This window comes from Jaculus jaculus, chromosome 6, assembly GCF_020740685.1.
Source record: "Jaculus jaculus isolate mJacJac1 chromosome 6, mJacJac1.mat.Y.cur, whole genome shotgun sequence".
In the NCBI taxonomy this organism is placed as follows: domain Eukaryota; kingdom Metazoa; phylum Chordata; class Mammalia; order Rodentia; family Dipodidae; genus Jaculus; species Jaculus jaculus.
In genome coordinates this window covers 88372153-88387460 of record NC_059107.1, presented here as the reverse complement: position 1 = coordinate 88387460, position 15308 = coordinate 88372153, and the positions used below count along the sequence as shown (strand labels likewise).

Sequence of the window (15308 nt, the reverse complement as noted above, 5' to 3'; positions counted from 1 at the left end):
CACCCATTCTCTTTGTCTGTCTCTCTTCATCTCTCTCTGCTTGCAAATAAATATATAAAATATTTTTAAGAGCTGGTTCTTTGAAAAAAATTTTAAAAAATTGCTAAACCATTGGCTGGATCAATCAAAAGACAAAGAAAGACTCTAATTAAAAGTGTTAGAGATAAAAAGACAATGCTACAAGAGATACCAATTAACATGAGACTCATAAGGACATATTTCAAAAACTTATATTCTACCAAACAGGAAGAATATGGAAGAAATGGATGAATTTCTTGACTCATGTTACCTACCAAAGCTAAACTCAAAAGAGATATATAATCCAAATAAACTATATTATCTAACAAGATTGAAGGAGTATTTAAAACTCGTCTAATTAAAAAATGTCCAGTTCCAGGTGGATATACTGCTGAATTCTACCAAACCTTTATAGAACTAAAACCACTTCTCAAGTTATTCCACAAAGTTGAAAAGGAGGAAATATACCCTAACTCCTTATATGAAGCCAGAATTGTACCAATACCAAATCCAGAGAGTGACACAAGAAAAGAAAATTTTAGGGCCAATATCCCTGATAAACATAGATGCAAAAACTCTCAGTAAAATTCTTGTAAGTCAAATCCTAGAAAACAACAAAAGTATCATCCACTTTGATCAAGTAGGTTTCATCCCAGGAAGGCAGGAATGGTTCAACCTATGTGTTGCAGTCAGCTTCTTGTTGCTGGACAAACACACAGCAAAATCAGCTTATGGGAAGACAGGGTCTATTTCAGGCTTACAAATGCAGGGAAACAGGGCTGGAGAGATGGCTTAGTGGTTAAGCACTTGCTTGTGAAGCCTAAGGACCCCAGTTCAAGGCTCGTTTCCCCAGGACCCACGTTAGCCAGATGCACAAGCAGGCGCACGTGTCTGGAGTTTGTTTGCAGTGGCTGGAAGCCCTGGCACACCCACTCTCCTTTCTCTCTCTCTCTCTCTGCCTCTTTCTCTCTCTGTCACTCTCAAATAAATAAATAAAAATAAACAAACTCAGGGAAGCACCAGGAGTGGTTGCTCCCTTTCATAGACCCTACCAACAGCCAGCACCACAAAACACAAGCAGCCACATCTCAAACTGTTCTCTACAACCTTAGGGCTGCACTGAAATCTGCCCCCAAACACCTTGGGGCTGGACTCCAAGATACATCTCTCATGATACACCTCTTCCCCAGTAGGGCTCTACCATTCAAAACTCAAGAGTCAAGCTAAAATCTAGAAGGTGATGTATTTAAACCACTACAATATGGAAATCAATAAGCATCATATAAGTAGACTTGAAGTCAGAAATTGAACAATCCTTTCAATAAATGAAGAAAAGACCTTTGACAAAATGCAACATCCCTTCATGATTAAAATACTGAAGAAATTAGAGATAGAAGGAACATATCTCAACATAACAAAGGCTATATACAACACACCTAAAGCCCATATTGTATTAAGTGGGAAAAAATCTGAAGCATTCCTGCTAAGATCTAGTACAAGATCTCCCCACTGCTATTTGACATAGTGTTCAAAGTCGTGGTTTGAGCAACTGACAAGAGAAAGAAATAAAAGGGATACAAACAGAAAAGGAAGAAGTCAAAAGCCTTATTTTCAGATTATATGATTCTACACTTAAGAGCCTAAAGACTTCACCCAAAACTCCTAGAGCTGATAAATTCAGCAAGGTGGCAGGATATACAATCAACACAGAAAAATCAGTAGTCTTTGCAGATACCAATCATTACAAATATATGGAGAAAAAAGCAGTCCCACTTATAATAGCCAAAAAAATTAAATATCTTGGGAAATCCCTAACCAAGGAAATTAAAGACCTATGCAATAAAAACATTAGCACACTAAAGAAAAAGTGAAGAAGCCATAAGAAGATGGAAAGGTCTCCCATTTTCATGGAATGAAGGAATTAATATCATGAAAATATCCATCTTACCAAAAGCACTGAACAGATTCAATACAGTTCCAACCAAAGTCCAGCATCATTCTTCACAGAAATACAAAAAACTCTCAAAATTCATATGAAAGCACAAAAGGTGTCAGATAACCAAAAATGCCCTCAGCAAAAAGAATACCAGTGGTGGTATCGCCATACCTGAGTTCAAGATACTGTTATAGTAAACATCAGCAGTACTGGTTAGGAAGCTAGAAGGAGGCATGGGGAGAGCAGAAGCATGAGGGGACCAGAGGAGGGGAGGGGACAGTAGGCAGGCAAGCGGAGGGACAAAATAAAGAGTATAGAAGGACTTGGGGGGGGCAGGGATAAGGGAGGGAGGAGGGAGATAAACCAAACTCATGATGGTATTATCAGTGCCATAAACATCTACCTCTTTGTTAGCTAATTAAAGATAAACTCTTTTAAAAAGAGTTAGAGATCTGGGGTGATAGCTCAGAAATTAAAGGCACTTGCTTGTAAAGCCTGCTCGCTTGGGATTGATTTTCCAGTACCCATACAAAGCCAAAAGAAAGTAGTATATGCATCTGAAGTTTTTTTGCAAAGCTCTGGTATTCCCATATTCACTCACTCTCTGTCTCTTACTCTTATTGTTTGTGAATAAATAAATAAATAAACATATAAATAAAAATTAAAAAAGAGAAAGTTAAGGTGCTTGCCTGCAAAGCCTAAAGACCCATGTTCAACTCTCCAGATCTCAGGTAAGCCAGATGCGCAAGGTTAGACAAGACCAAGGTCCCACATGCCCACTAGGTGGTGCAAGCGTCTGGAGTTTGATAGTGGCTGAAGCCCTGGCATGCCAATTTTCTCTCTCTCTCTCTCTCTCTAAAGAAAAAACAAAAAAGAAAAAATAAAGAAAGAAAACGAAAAATGAAATGGTGTGGGGTGGGAAGAGAATGAGGAAGGAAGGGGGCTGAGTAGCAGTTCCCTGCAAAGGTGTAAAAAGCTTTACCCTAAAACTATAGGCTGTTGCTGGTAAATCCCAGTGCTAACCCTATCAGTTCACTGTGGGGGAGGGGGCACAATTCTAGTGCTGGGATTTAGTTATCCACCAGAACTAAATGGTAAGTTCCTATTGTTGAAGATACCACAGGCTGTTCAGAAATCATGTGCTAAAACTGAGATTGAAGTCAGCTCCCTGACAGCTAGCTGTGATAATGGTAGAAAGCCCTACTGAAGCTGCTGGGGAACAAAAGTCATCAACAGTGTGACAAGCAGGGGATCCTACAAGCTAAAAAAAAGTTAACCAGCCAGGCAAGAATTATCCATCAGTGCAATAGTGGCACACAGGCCACAGAGGTAATCAACTGCTATCTGACTGGATGTGAGTATAAGGCCTGCTCAGTGGGAAAGAATTCATGCCTGGTAGTGAGAACCAAGTCAGAAGTCTATGATGTAGAAGGCCATAGACCCTAGAGGGAAGCTCCTGTTCTTTGGCTAAAAGGAGAGGTTATTCCCATTAAAAAGTCTTCAAGCAGGCCATGGTGACAAACGCCTTTAAACACAGCACTTGGGAAGCAGAGGTAGAAAGATGTACATGAATTCAAGGCCAGCCTGTCTACAATGGTGAATTACAGGTCAGCCTGGGCTACAGAGAGACCCTACCTCAGAAAAACAAAACAATAACAACAACAACAAAATTATAGGTAAGCCAGGCCCAGAAAACAAAACGCCACATGTTCTCTCTTCTGTGTGGAGCCTAGCTACAAATGTATACACTTCTGTGTGAGCTGGAACCAAAAGGAAGTAGCAGAGACCAGGAGAGGGAAGGTTTTAAGTGTTTGGTATTGCACATATATATTGTATATATGTAAGTAGAAGAACAGATTACAGGGAGGGGAAAGGCTTAAGTGTGGTTAGGGGAAGAGATTGCATAAAAGAAGGGTGGGGGGGAGGGTCAATCAAAATTCAAGATACTCTGAATAAGACATATGAAAATCTACTTTCTTCAATAATAGCACAGAAGCCATAGATTGTTACTAGAAAATTTTCAGTGCCTAGTATGGGATACCTTCCCCTGAGTTTTTGGCCAGGGAGGTCCCTGTTGCCTCCAAAACATTATAGGCTATTGCCAAGGCCCTTGGTTTTCCATGAGAAAGAGATGATAAGACCCTATTGGTGAAGACTTCACATGCCTGAGAGGCACAGTCATTGAGAAATCAAGCTGGTGCTGGGCAGAAAACTTTCTGCCTGTAATCCAGCCAACTGAAAGCTGGAAAAAGCTGCACTGTATGCAGTGTTATGGGAGACAGAAGACATCAGTGGTGAAAACAGTGGACACTGGAAACCTCAAGTTTGGGCAGACAGGCCAAATGACTGAACAAGTGCAATAGTGGCATGTCTGCTCTGGGAGAAACTGACTGCTCTCTAATTGGACTGAAGGCACACTCTATGGGAGGGAATATGTGCCTGGTACTAAAAACCTAATCAAAAGCCAATGGCAGGGGAGGTCATGAGCCTTAGTGGTATAAAGCCTGCTCTTGTCTGGATAAATATATATATTACTCTCACCAAATTGCCCTGAAAGCTCTACAGTTGATGTTCATACTCATATATTATTAATGCTACTCTCACTTCTGGTTAGAGAAGCTTATCTTTTCAGATGGCAGTGACCACTGGGATGACCCAAAAGGCAACATAGTGCTGAGAAGAAAGGGCAGAGGGCTGTCCAGCACTGAAAATCTCACACCCTCCAAGGCTCAGGGTCCATTGCAGAAGAGGTGGCGGAAAGAATGTTGAGCCAAAGGAAGGGTACTACTCCTTACATACAACTGTCCCAACAGAATTTGACCTCTATATCCAAGACTTCTCAGTCCCTAGCAACACTCACACAAGACCCTCATAATAGGAGAAAAAGATTACGACATCAAATTAAAAGAGAGACTAATGGAGAGAGGGAGGGGATATGACAAAGAGCAGAGTTATGAAGGAGAAAGTGGGGGAGGGGAGAGGAGAGCAATACCATGGTTTGTTGTCTGTAAGTATAGAAGTTGTCCATGTATGTATGTGTGTGTGTGTGTAGATATATATATGTATGTATGTATATCTATGGATATACATATATGTGTGTGTGTATATATATATATATATATGTATATCTATGGATATACATGTGTGTGTATATATATATATGTATATCTATGGATATACATATATGTGTGTATATATATATGTATATCTATGGATATACATATATGTGTGTGTGTGTGTATGTATATGTATGTGTATATATATATATATACACATATATATATATATCTCAACAATAACAAAAAGAAAAATCTTTGAAATGTCTATGTTTAAAGCCCCTCTGATCCATGCTACTCTCACTCTTACCTACAGAATTTGCTTTTTTAAAAATTTATTTATTTATTTATTTGAGAGTGACAGACACAGAAAGACAGAGGGAGAGAGAGAGAATGGGCGTGCTAGGGCTTCCAGCCACTGAAAACGAACTCCAGACGCGTGTGCCCCCTTGTGCATCTGGCTAACGTGGAACCTGGGGAACCGAGCCTCAAACCGGGGTCCTTAGGCTTCACAGGCATGCGCTTAACCGCTAAGCCATCTCTCCAGCCCGAGAGTCTGCTTTTTATAGATGGCAACAAATACCAGGGAGACTCAAAATTCATCAGAATGACAAGAAAAGAAAGCTGACTGCCCAGCATGAGATGAGTCATCTCTATCATATTTTCCAAGACATCCAGGAAACATGACAGAGGAAGGGGAAGACTGAATATGAATGCTGCTCTCACTGCTAGACTGAGACCCTCTTCCAAGGAGATCATTGTAGATACCAAGGAGACTCAAACTCATTAAAGCAGAAAATTAGAGGCTGCTGAGAGCTCAACACTACAGGAGACTTTTAACATGCCTTCCAAGGCTCAGTGAACATTATAGAAAATGAGGTACAAGGATTGTAAGACCCACAGGATGGGAAGGTATACTCTGAGGCATTGCTTCCCCCTGCCCCCACAGAGACTGTGTATCCATGACCACATGGTGATTACTGATGGATAACCCCACTGAAGAGGGCCCTCAGTGGAACTGGGGTAATGGAGAGGGCACATAAGAGAATAACCTGATAGAAATATGACCAATTTGTAATAAGATTATATATATTAAAGTTCTCAATTAAAAATAAATTAGTAAAAATATAAATGAATTCATTGCCTTTGTGTATTTGTGCAGAGTGTACAGAATAATAGCAAGTGCCATTTTCTGAGCACTTGTTATACACTGAGTATTGTGTGTGTACTTTGTAGCCACTGAGCCATTTGACCATCAGATGGGTATTCACTACCTCATTTTGCAACAAGCTAGGGGATTGCACTCACAGTTGACCTACATCGTGGTGCATAAATGCCAGGAAAATTAGACGCTAAATTTCTAGGACTGATCAGCTGGTTAAATTCAATGAATGGGCCCATGTTAGCAGTTACAAGACCTAACAAGCCTCACCTCCAGCTCCCCTAACAATTAAACAAAAACAGATAAGTGATTACAGGGCTGACCTAGGCCCAAACCACACACTTATGAGACTCACTCTGGAATTTTGATGTAAATTCTGTTTGGAGTCAGTGTGGGTTGATGATTTCTTTCCATAGCTAATGATAAATCTGGGGAGGTAGCATGTCCATCACTTACTGGAAATAAAAGTGATCCACTCAGTGCTACCTACCCAGAGGTTTTCAGCACAGTCATGGATCTGCAGAAGAATGGCCATGACAACTAGGGGTTCCTGTTACTGAAAATTTACTTCTATGTTTTGGTGTGTATGCATGTGTGGTGTGAGTGTGGACATGCATATGCATGTTTGTATGTGTGTAAGTGCACTTGTGTGTGCAGACTGAGCATGCATATCTGTGTGGAGGCCAGAGGTCAAGGCAGGTTGTCTTCCTCAATCACTCTCCACCATATTGTTTGGGGCTAAACCTGCAATTCACTGATTTGACTAGACTGGTCAGCAAGACCCAGAGATTCTCCTGTTTTCACCTCTTTAGGATTATAGACACACACTGCTGTTCTTGGTTTTTATGTGACTGCTGGGGACCTGAACTCAAGTCTTCATGTCTGAGTGGTAAGAACACTACCCATTGAGTCAACACCCCATCTCCAATTTACTTTTTGCTGTGGTTGTTTCACTAACTACTAGTGTCAAACTCTTGTGGTGCTGGAGCAATGGTTCAGTGGTTAAAGCTTCTTGCTTGCAAAGCCTACCAGCCCAAGTTCAATTCCCCAGTACCCACATACCACCAGATACACAAAGTAGGTGTTGTGTCTCGAGTTTGTTTGCAGTGGCATGCCAATTCTCTCTCTTTCAAACAAATAAATATTATTGTTGGGTGTGTATGAGATCCAGTGATCCTTAAGGATGGTAAAAAGGGTTAATGAAGCAAGGAAATGTGGTTCTATCAGTCAAGAAAACCCAGTGACTTTAAAGTCTATTGATCGTTTTAGGGAAGATCCTATGAATGGGAATAAAAGACTGATTTCACACTAAACAAATTATTTTCCACCAGGATCTGACTTACTGTCTGATGGCAGGAGGGAATATGCAGGACACTGGCTCTGAAATGACCCCACCAGTTAGTTGACTTCCTTATTCAAATTCAGATTGTTCTAATAGTCCTTTACATATTAAAATAGTTTTGATCTTATTGTTAAAAATTCTTATACAAGAAGTATGCTATCAGACCAGATGTATTTGGAAGGCTTTAAATTCCTGTAGGGGTGAGCTTCACAGCTATCTTCATGAGTAACCCAGACAGGAACAAATGGTGTTTGGGTGTTACGGAGTTATACTGGGATGAGAATAGATGTGGCTTCAGCTCAGATTTAACCCTCTTCTTCAGACTGCCATTTCCTCCTGAAGCTACAGAGAAGGGGCTTATGGACTACCAGAAAACTCCCAGGTAAAGTTACCCAATTCTCTCTTTTTAAAAAATAATATATTTATGTGTGTGTGTGTGTGTGAGAGAGAGAGAGAGAGAGAGAGAGACAGGGAATATGAGCACACCAGGGCCTCTAGCCACTGCAAACAAACTCCAGACCATGTGCCCCCTTGTGCATCTGGCTAATGTGGGCCCTGGAGAATTGAACCAGGATTCTTTGGCTTTTCAGGCAAACACCTTAACTGCTAAGCCATCTCTCCAGCCCCCAAATTCTCTTTTTATAATATGAACCCCATCCCTAGGCTCACTTTTATAGCAGAAACAGAAATTTTATTTTCTCTGATCCTGGGGCAGCCTGTGATGAAAACTGCCAATGTGTCCTAACTACTTATAGTACCATGTTGGGAAATGTGCTCAATCAGGAGAGGTCAGCAAATAACATTTGATACTAACAGTAGTGTTCTTGGAGCTCAGAAACTTAATGCAGGGCAACTTGACCCCCAGGCCCTCTGGAAGAAGCATGTTACATCCAAAAGCAGAGTGGCCTGGACCCTTCCCATCTCCTAACCCTTCAACGAGGGCATTTGCACAACCCAGAAACCTTTCAGAACCAGATGTGGATAATTGGCTCTGGGTTCAAGACTTAGATGTAACCATCAGAACTGTATGGATTTAAGCGGATAGGTGGTTTGGTGGTAGAATTCTCTAGAACTGTGTAGACTTGGAATAAATCCTTTCACCCATGAATCTGGGATTAGGATGGCTTGTCCTCTTAGCAATGCTCTAAGGATGGAACCAGAGGTCCTGTGTAACATGCTTAACCTGTTGCTGATCTCTTCCTAAGTGCACAGTCAACAGCAGAAGGCATTCACATGACATTCCTCAGAACCTATTTGAGACCATAGCATTGGGTCTATGTGCTGAGTTTCTGAAAGGGCCTCAGCAAAGACGTTTCCCCTACAAGTAGTCCTGGAGAAACACACAGATGTTGCCCCTCACTGACCCCAAACACACTTCAATTCTGAAACTGATGAGCCCCTCCACTTCCAGGGTCAACCTGCTCCCTGGCCTTTCCTGGCTCTTAAGATTTGCAGAAAGCTATCTTTCCTGACCACCTCCTTCCACCAGGTGTGCCCAGGACCAGTTAATGCCTTTCAACTGTTAGGGAATTGACTAACTCTTATGTCCCAGAGCCTGGATGAGGAATGAGACCTCCTTCTGCAACCCTGAGTGGAGATGTGCCAATACAAACCTCACTTTCCTGAGGAAGCTTCTGCAGGCACTCCAGAGAGAGAACCCTAATAATCTAGATCTCCAAAATGAATGTTTGCCTGACATACATACACGTCATGTAAGCTTGAGTCACAGTGAGCTAGAAATTGGCTAGGTCACCCAAAGTGAACAGTTTTTTCCTAGTCTAAAAGCAGGAAATGCTTTTGAGCCTAGAAGGAGAAATCTGGTTTTTCCTTACCTCTTTTTCTTTAAGGAAAAAAAAAAAAAAAAAAGAACACCTGATAAAGCACATGGACACCTGGCATGGAAAGTGGACTGACCAGCCCAGCCTCCACCAAATAAATTTCCATAAAAAACCCAAAATTGGAGCCACTAGATGGATCAGATCCTGACCCCTCCCAATATGGAAGCTTTCTGCTTCCTTTTCCTTAAGGGGTTCTTCCCATCTTTGGGCACTCTGTCCTGTAGTACAGGGGCTCTGCCTTCTTTCCTTCTCTTAGGATCTAGCATAAAATCTAAATGAACCCCTGTATGGTCTGTGGATTCTATTCACTTAATTCACAAGACAAGAACCTGGAGGCCGCTGACTCAGTGGAAGTTCCGAGTGACTAGCTGGCACACGTACTCCTGGATTAAAGCCCAGCCAAGAGCCAAGAAAGGCGCCATTGATCTCAAAGACACTCCAAATTCCAATATCAACCAATATTCACCCCCTCCTCCTTCCTAAAAGCCCTAACACTCCCTCCCTTGGGCTCCCAGTCTTTCACCTCTCTTGTTTGGGATCCTGTCAGTCTCTCTCAGAGATCCAAGGCTTCTTTCCCCTTTGCTCTGGCTCCTGCTGTTCTCTCCTTGAGCTAAATGAAACCTTGGGCCCAAAAAGCTGTCTGAATTGGTCCTCTTTTGTGAACCCCAAACCCGACCCTGGCCAACCCCCACCCTGGATTTGGAGCGCTACCCAGGCGCAGGCCTCCACTGTAGTCCCGTGGGTCTCCAGGACACCAGCCGCAGGCCCCGCACCTCCCAGACAGGTGCGCGCTCCCAGCTCTGCAGCTCCTTCCGGTCACATCACACGCAGTACCTAAGAGGTCCAGTGCGCAGATGTCACCAAGGGCTGGGGAGGTCTGAAGGTGCCCGGTACAGAAGAGGGGAGGGGCCTCCGGCTGTAGGCGAGGGACAAAGGATTTCCAAAGGTGTCCACGCGCCTCGCTGTCCCAGCCATTTCTGCCCCTTTACCAACCGGGCCGCCTGAGGGCCGTCGCAGAGCGAACTCCACTGCTCTCTTGCTACCCCGAGCCCTTGGCTGTGTCAGCGAGCCGCGGGGCACCTCGGCCACCAGCCATTCCCGGGGCCATCCTCGCGTTGCTCCCTTCCCACAATGCAACTCCCTTGCTCTTCGGCCCAGGCTGGGCACTGGCGTCTCCTAAAACACAGCCCTTCCACACAAGCACTCAGTCGTCCCCTCCTTCGCCGATGGCCGGTTAGCCGCTCCGCCTCCAGCCCCAAGGGTGCGGGTTCTCCAGCTGCCGCTGCAGCTGAGCTCGAGGCGCGCCGCCCGGCCCCGGGAGGCGCGGGCAGGTGCCCGGGCGGCGCGCAGCCTCCGTTCCCTCCGCCGGTATCCCTGCGCCGGCACCCGCGGCCCTACGTCCCCTCCACCACCCCTTCCCCGATGCTCAGTCTTCTCCAGGCGCGGTCACTGCATCGACAGAAAACCGAGAGCCAGGCAGGAAGGCGCGGCCGCCGGCAGGGAGTGACACCATGTGATGGGCACGGCGCGGCTCCACGCAGCTCTGGTTAAACTGCGGGCGCGCGAGAAGGGGAGGAGACCGCGCGCGGGACGACGAGGAGGAATGGCCTGACTGTCCCGGTTCAAGCATCACGAGCTATGGATGCGAAAAGGAGTCGCGTCGTCTAGTAGCTGATGTGTCTGACTGGGGACCCTCGGCGTCCAAGCGTGTCCATGTGAGGGAGAGGCGAGCCACAGCGAGCGGCGTGTGTGTGTGTCTGGGGGGGGGGGGGACTCGGGCCACCTCTCGCCAGCCAGACCTTGACACAAAGGACATCAAAACTGCGCGGGGGGGCATCCCGTAAGGGCGGACACTTTGGCGTCGCCTTTTGCCACCTTTCCCTTTCTTTCCCGAGGTAAGGCGATTTTTTTTTTCAGGGATGGGGGTGAGCGGAGGGATGCTTTAGCGGCGAGAGGAGTCGCGAACGGAGAAATGCTCTCCGCGCGCGTGGCAGGAGGGAAAGCGCGGCCGGGCCTCGGCCTCCTTCGACATTTGCTTTTTCTGAAAGACAAAGTCCAGGTCCCGCGTTCCTCCCGGACGCCAAGCGGGAGCGCGGGGACCCCGGAATCCGCCTTGGCGCGCTGGGGCTCGTTCCATCTGGTTTCCTGGTGGCTCTGTGGGAAGCCGGTCTGCTTAGATTTTGGAGGATTGGGGATCAGGCAGGACGCGGGGAGCGCCAGAGGTGAGAGGGCGCGAAGTTGTACCCGAGGAGTGACTGCATCCCACCTCCGGAGGACTCTCCTGGGTCCGCAGGGCCCCGGGGGGCGGGGAGGGAGAGCGCGGGGACCCGGGCGTGCTGCGTGCGGGTCTGGGGACTGGCCCGGGCGATGGATTCTAGTAAACAGGAAAGCGTTGGCCACCCTACTCACTCTGCCCTTGTCGGCATTGAGGAGGCAGGAGAGGATGTGGTCAATGACCCACTGTCTCTTCCCGCCCTGGAGGTCCTTTCCAAAGTGCAGAGGGGAATAACAGGGTAAATTATTTTGGAATTCACCAAGGATGGGCGAACAAAAGGCCACCGCTAACGCAAGACCCCGCGGGCACCGACTGTGCTCCCCTCCCGCCTCCCCTCCCCCCTCGCTCCAGGCTCCTTGCTAGGGTCTCTCGACGTTGCGGCAAAAGGCCTGCCAACTGGCCCGCGCCACGCCACGGGGAAACCTAGGATCTCGTGTGCGCCCCGCCCTCGCCCCGACCATCCGCCCCCCGGGCGCGTGCGGCCCCTAGGCAGCCCCGGAACCGCCCAGGTGCCCTGCTGCCTGGGCGCCTCTTCCCGCCTGGGTAGCCTGCCAGGGGTTTCCACCGAACTGGGCTCGCCACTGAGGACAGGAGTGCATATGGTGGCAAAAGGAATTTCGCGGCAAGCGCGTCACGCCGTCCCCGGTGCCTTTCACAGGCTGGCTCGTGTGACCCGGGGAAAGTGGTGCTACGATTCTGGTCCTTTGTGTCTCGCCCTGCGGCGGGGACTGCGTTCTTACTAGCCTGTTTCTGCCCGGAAAACAACTGGCCCTGGGATAGCTTTCTTTCTCAGACGAATGGATGGTGGTGTACGGGTAAGAGTGCAAAAGATCCACTTCTAATCAACGGTATTCGTGTGCAAGGAGATCTGACATCTCCGATGGTTTTTTACGTTTTTCCCCCCCTTCATATGAGAGAGGGGAGTAAATTAATGGTTTGCAGAACGCAGGGTCCAGCTAGGCTGTAATTTGTCACCTTGACAAAAGAAACTGCAGCAACTCGTGCTTTTTCTGACGTCAGGACAACAGAAATAAAACCTGAGCTGGCTGGCCTCACTGTCACATATTCACACCGGGTGGGTTTCCCCCTGATCTACAGGACACTGTCAAGTTCCGGCACTGATCTGGGGTACACTCCCACGCCCCATTTTGGCTCAACCTTTACCTCAAAATGGCTTTGTACTTCAAAGCACCTAATTCTTAGTTGGCGTCTGAAAGTAACTGGAAATTGGCCTAGTTTGCTTTGAGTTCTTAATCTTAGTGAGCTTTATTCGTTTAAATTTTTAAATTATATTTATTCACTGGAGTGGGGGGGGGGGGAGAAATAACGGGCATGTCAGGGCTTCCAGCTGCTGCAAAAGAACTCTAGACGCATGTGCCACTTTGTGCACCTGGCTTTATGTGGGAACTGCGGAGTCCAACCTGAGTTGTTAGGCTTTGCAGGCAAGCGCCTTAACCACTTAGCCATCTCAAGAGCCATATATATAATTTTTTTAAAGCATACACTGTATTCAGTAAATGTCTCCTTCCAGAAGGCTTCCTATGTGAGTGGCGACAGCTAAGCTGATCCAACTCCAGCTTCCGTGAAGCATCCTTTCTGGAGAAACTGATCATAGTACTGTATGTAGCAGATGTGCCAGGTGTTACAGCAATGAAGAAATAAGACAGAAGACAGGGTCATGTGATGAGGAGGATGCTTAAGATAGGGTGACCCATTAGGAGGAGGCGTGAGAGGTTGCCATAGGTTTTCAGGCTTGAATGATGAGAAAAGGTCAGCTCTATAAGTAAGTAGGGGAAGAGGGACATCTGAAGGGACAGCAAATACAGTTGTGTTTACTGTACTATAATCCAGCAGACAAACTACATTTAAAGGAGTTTTTAATTCTTTAAACGTGTTTTGTTGCTCATGTATATTTTTCCCTTGCTGCATGAACTAAGGTTGTATGATGAGAGAAGTGTTTTTCTTAGAAGGCCTGGCTTGGTGTCTGCTATCCTCTTTTCCTCCTCTAATATCTTGCACACTGGACTTGCTTATCTTGCTGGATGGAGACCTTGCCCAAGCCATCTCATCTGCCCTTTTAAGATACTGCTCAGCATCCTTCTTTTCAGGGCCCCATAACCTGTTCCCTGTCCCCTAAGGTTGTGACTACAGTCTTTCCTTCTCCCTTCCTATGCTCCCCACTCCTGAGCAATGAAAACTGAAAATGCCCCTCACCTGACCCCATTCCCAAATGTTCAAGCCCATGTCCTGCTCATCAGACTTAGACAGATATTCAAGTAGAAGGTTGGGATATAAGCATCAATAAGCAGATGTGGAGGTGCATGAAGAATCTGGTAGTGAGGGAGACAGATGCAAGCTTGGTTAGGATTGAAGGAGTCAGTTATGGAGGGGATGTGATGGCTTCTCATTTGTCTCCTCCATACCAAACTCTGCTGCCCCACTCAAGCTGGACACTTCCATGTGTATTATATCCTATACTTTGGAATTTTAGAACTCATTTCACTTTTTTTTTTTTTTTTTTTGGTCTTTATTCGGTTGGTTGTATTTTGGTTGTGGCAGCAAGGTAGAGACTTAATCTAGCCCAGGCTGACCGGGAATTCACTATGTCTCAGGGTGACCTAGAACTCATGGCAGTCCTCCTATCTCAGTCTCCCAAGTGCTGGGATTAAAGGTGTGTCACCACATCCAGCTCATTTCACATTTTTAAGGACCTTGCTTCTAAAAAGCTCCACTGTATTCCCAGGTACTGGGGACCCCACACAGTGTGACTCCCTGGCTCCTTCTATCTCTTCCAACTGATATGCCCTTCCTCCTGGTTCATACTCCTGCCCTTCCTGTTACTTTTCTGCCTCAAAAACTATGTGGATTCCAATGGATGCCTACTAAAATCCTGTATAATTGTTATACATGCTAATTTTCCCCCCACCTCTTAGAACACGTGTTCACTCACCATCGTCATTGACATTTTCATGTGAATTTGTTGATGTTTTGAATTGCTGCCGCTCCACGTGGTGGAAGGTAGAGGGTAAAGGCTTAGTCTCTGAACCACATCTACATACCAGGCATCAACTTATTAGCCCAGGGAACTTGGGGCAGTTGTTCAGTATCTTTAACCTTCAGGATTTTTTTCTCTACTACTGAGGCAGATACTGATGCTGATTGTGGCCAATTTGAGTTCTTCTGAAGATTTAATTAAGATAATGGTGGTGAGGTGTTTAACACAGTGGAAGCACTTCGTATATTAAGCAATAAGGACTTCGGGTTCCTCAACTTTTAGCTGACTACTAAAGCTCCCCTTACTTTCACAATTCTGACCACTCGATCCTTTAAAAAGATTTTTCTGAGAATGATATCTGAATGGAAACCACTTAAATGATTTTCAGTCTCTGGGAGAATGTACATCTGTGAAAGGTGGTGTGGGTGTGAGAAATATGTATGTAGAAGGAAACACATTCAAAACCACATGATGGCCTTCAAAAGAGACAGCATGGTGCATGTACCCAAACCTTGCCATATTCAGTTCTAGGATTTGATGGCATAGTTAATTGGTTTTCTCGCAATCACAGGTCTCAAGGTTAATGACTCATGGTAGAGGAGGAGTTCAGTGTCTGGAAAGGCAATGTGGCAGCATGGGCTAAAGTGAAGAGACTGCTTCTAGTGAGGTTGCTGTGTGTGCATCAG

General features: G+C 45.8%; 1 protein-coding gene across 4 annotated transcripts in view; it reads left to right on the top strand.

Moving 5' to 3' along the window:
- The first annotated feature begins 10718 nt into the window (after positions 1-10718).
- Slc38a1 (solute carrier family 38 member 1) overlaps positions 10719-15308 on the top strand; it is a 76173-nt gene continuing 71583 nt past the window's right edge. The window contains exon 1 of one of the 4 annotated variants that reach the window (XM_045152002.1): positions 10719-11067. The gene's annotated coding sequence lies outside the window, so the exon portion shown is untranslated. Of the gene's footprint in view, positions 11248-11441; positions 11575-12285; positions 12443-15308 lie in introns of those variants that run through there. The other 3 variants (XM_045152000.1, XM_045152003.1, XM_045152001.1) reach the window with 3 other exon arrangements.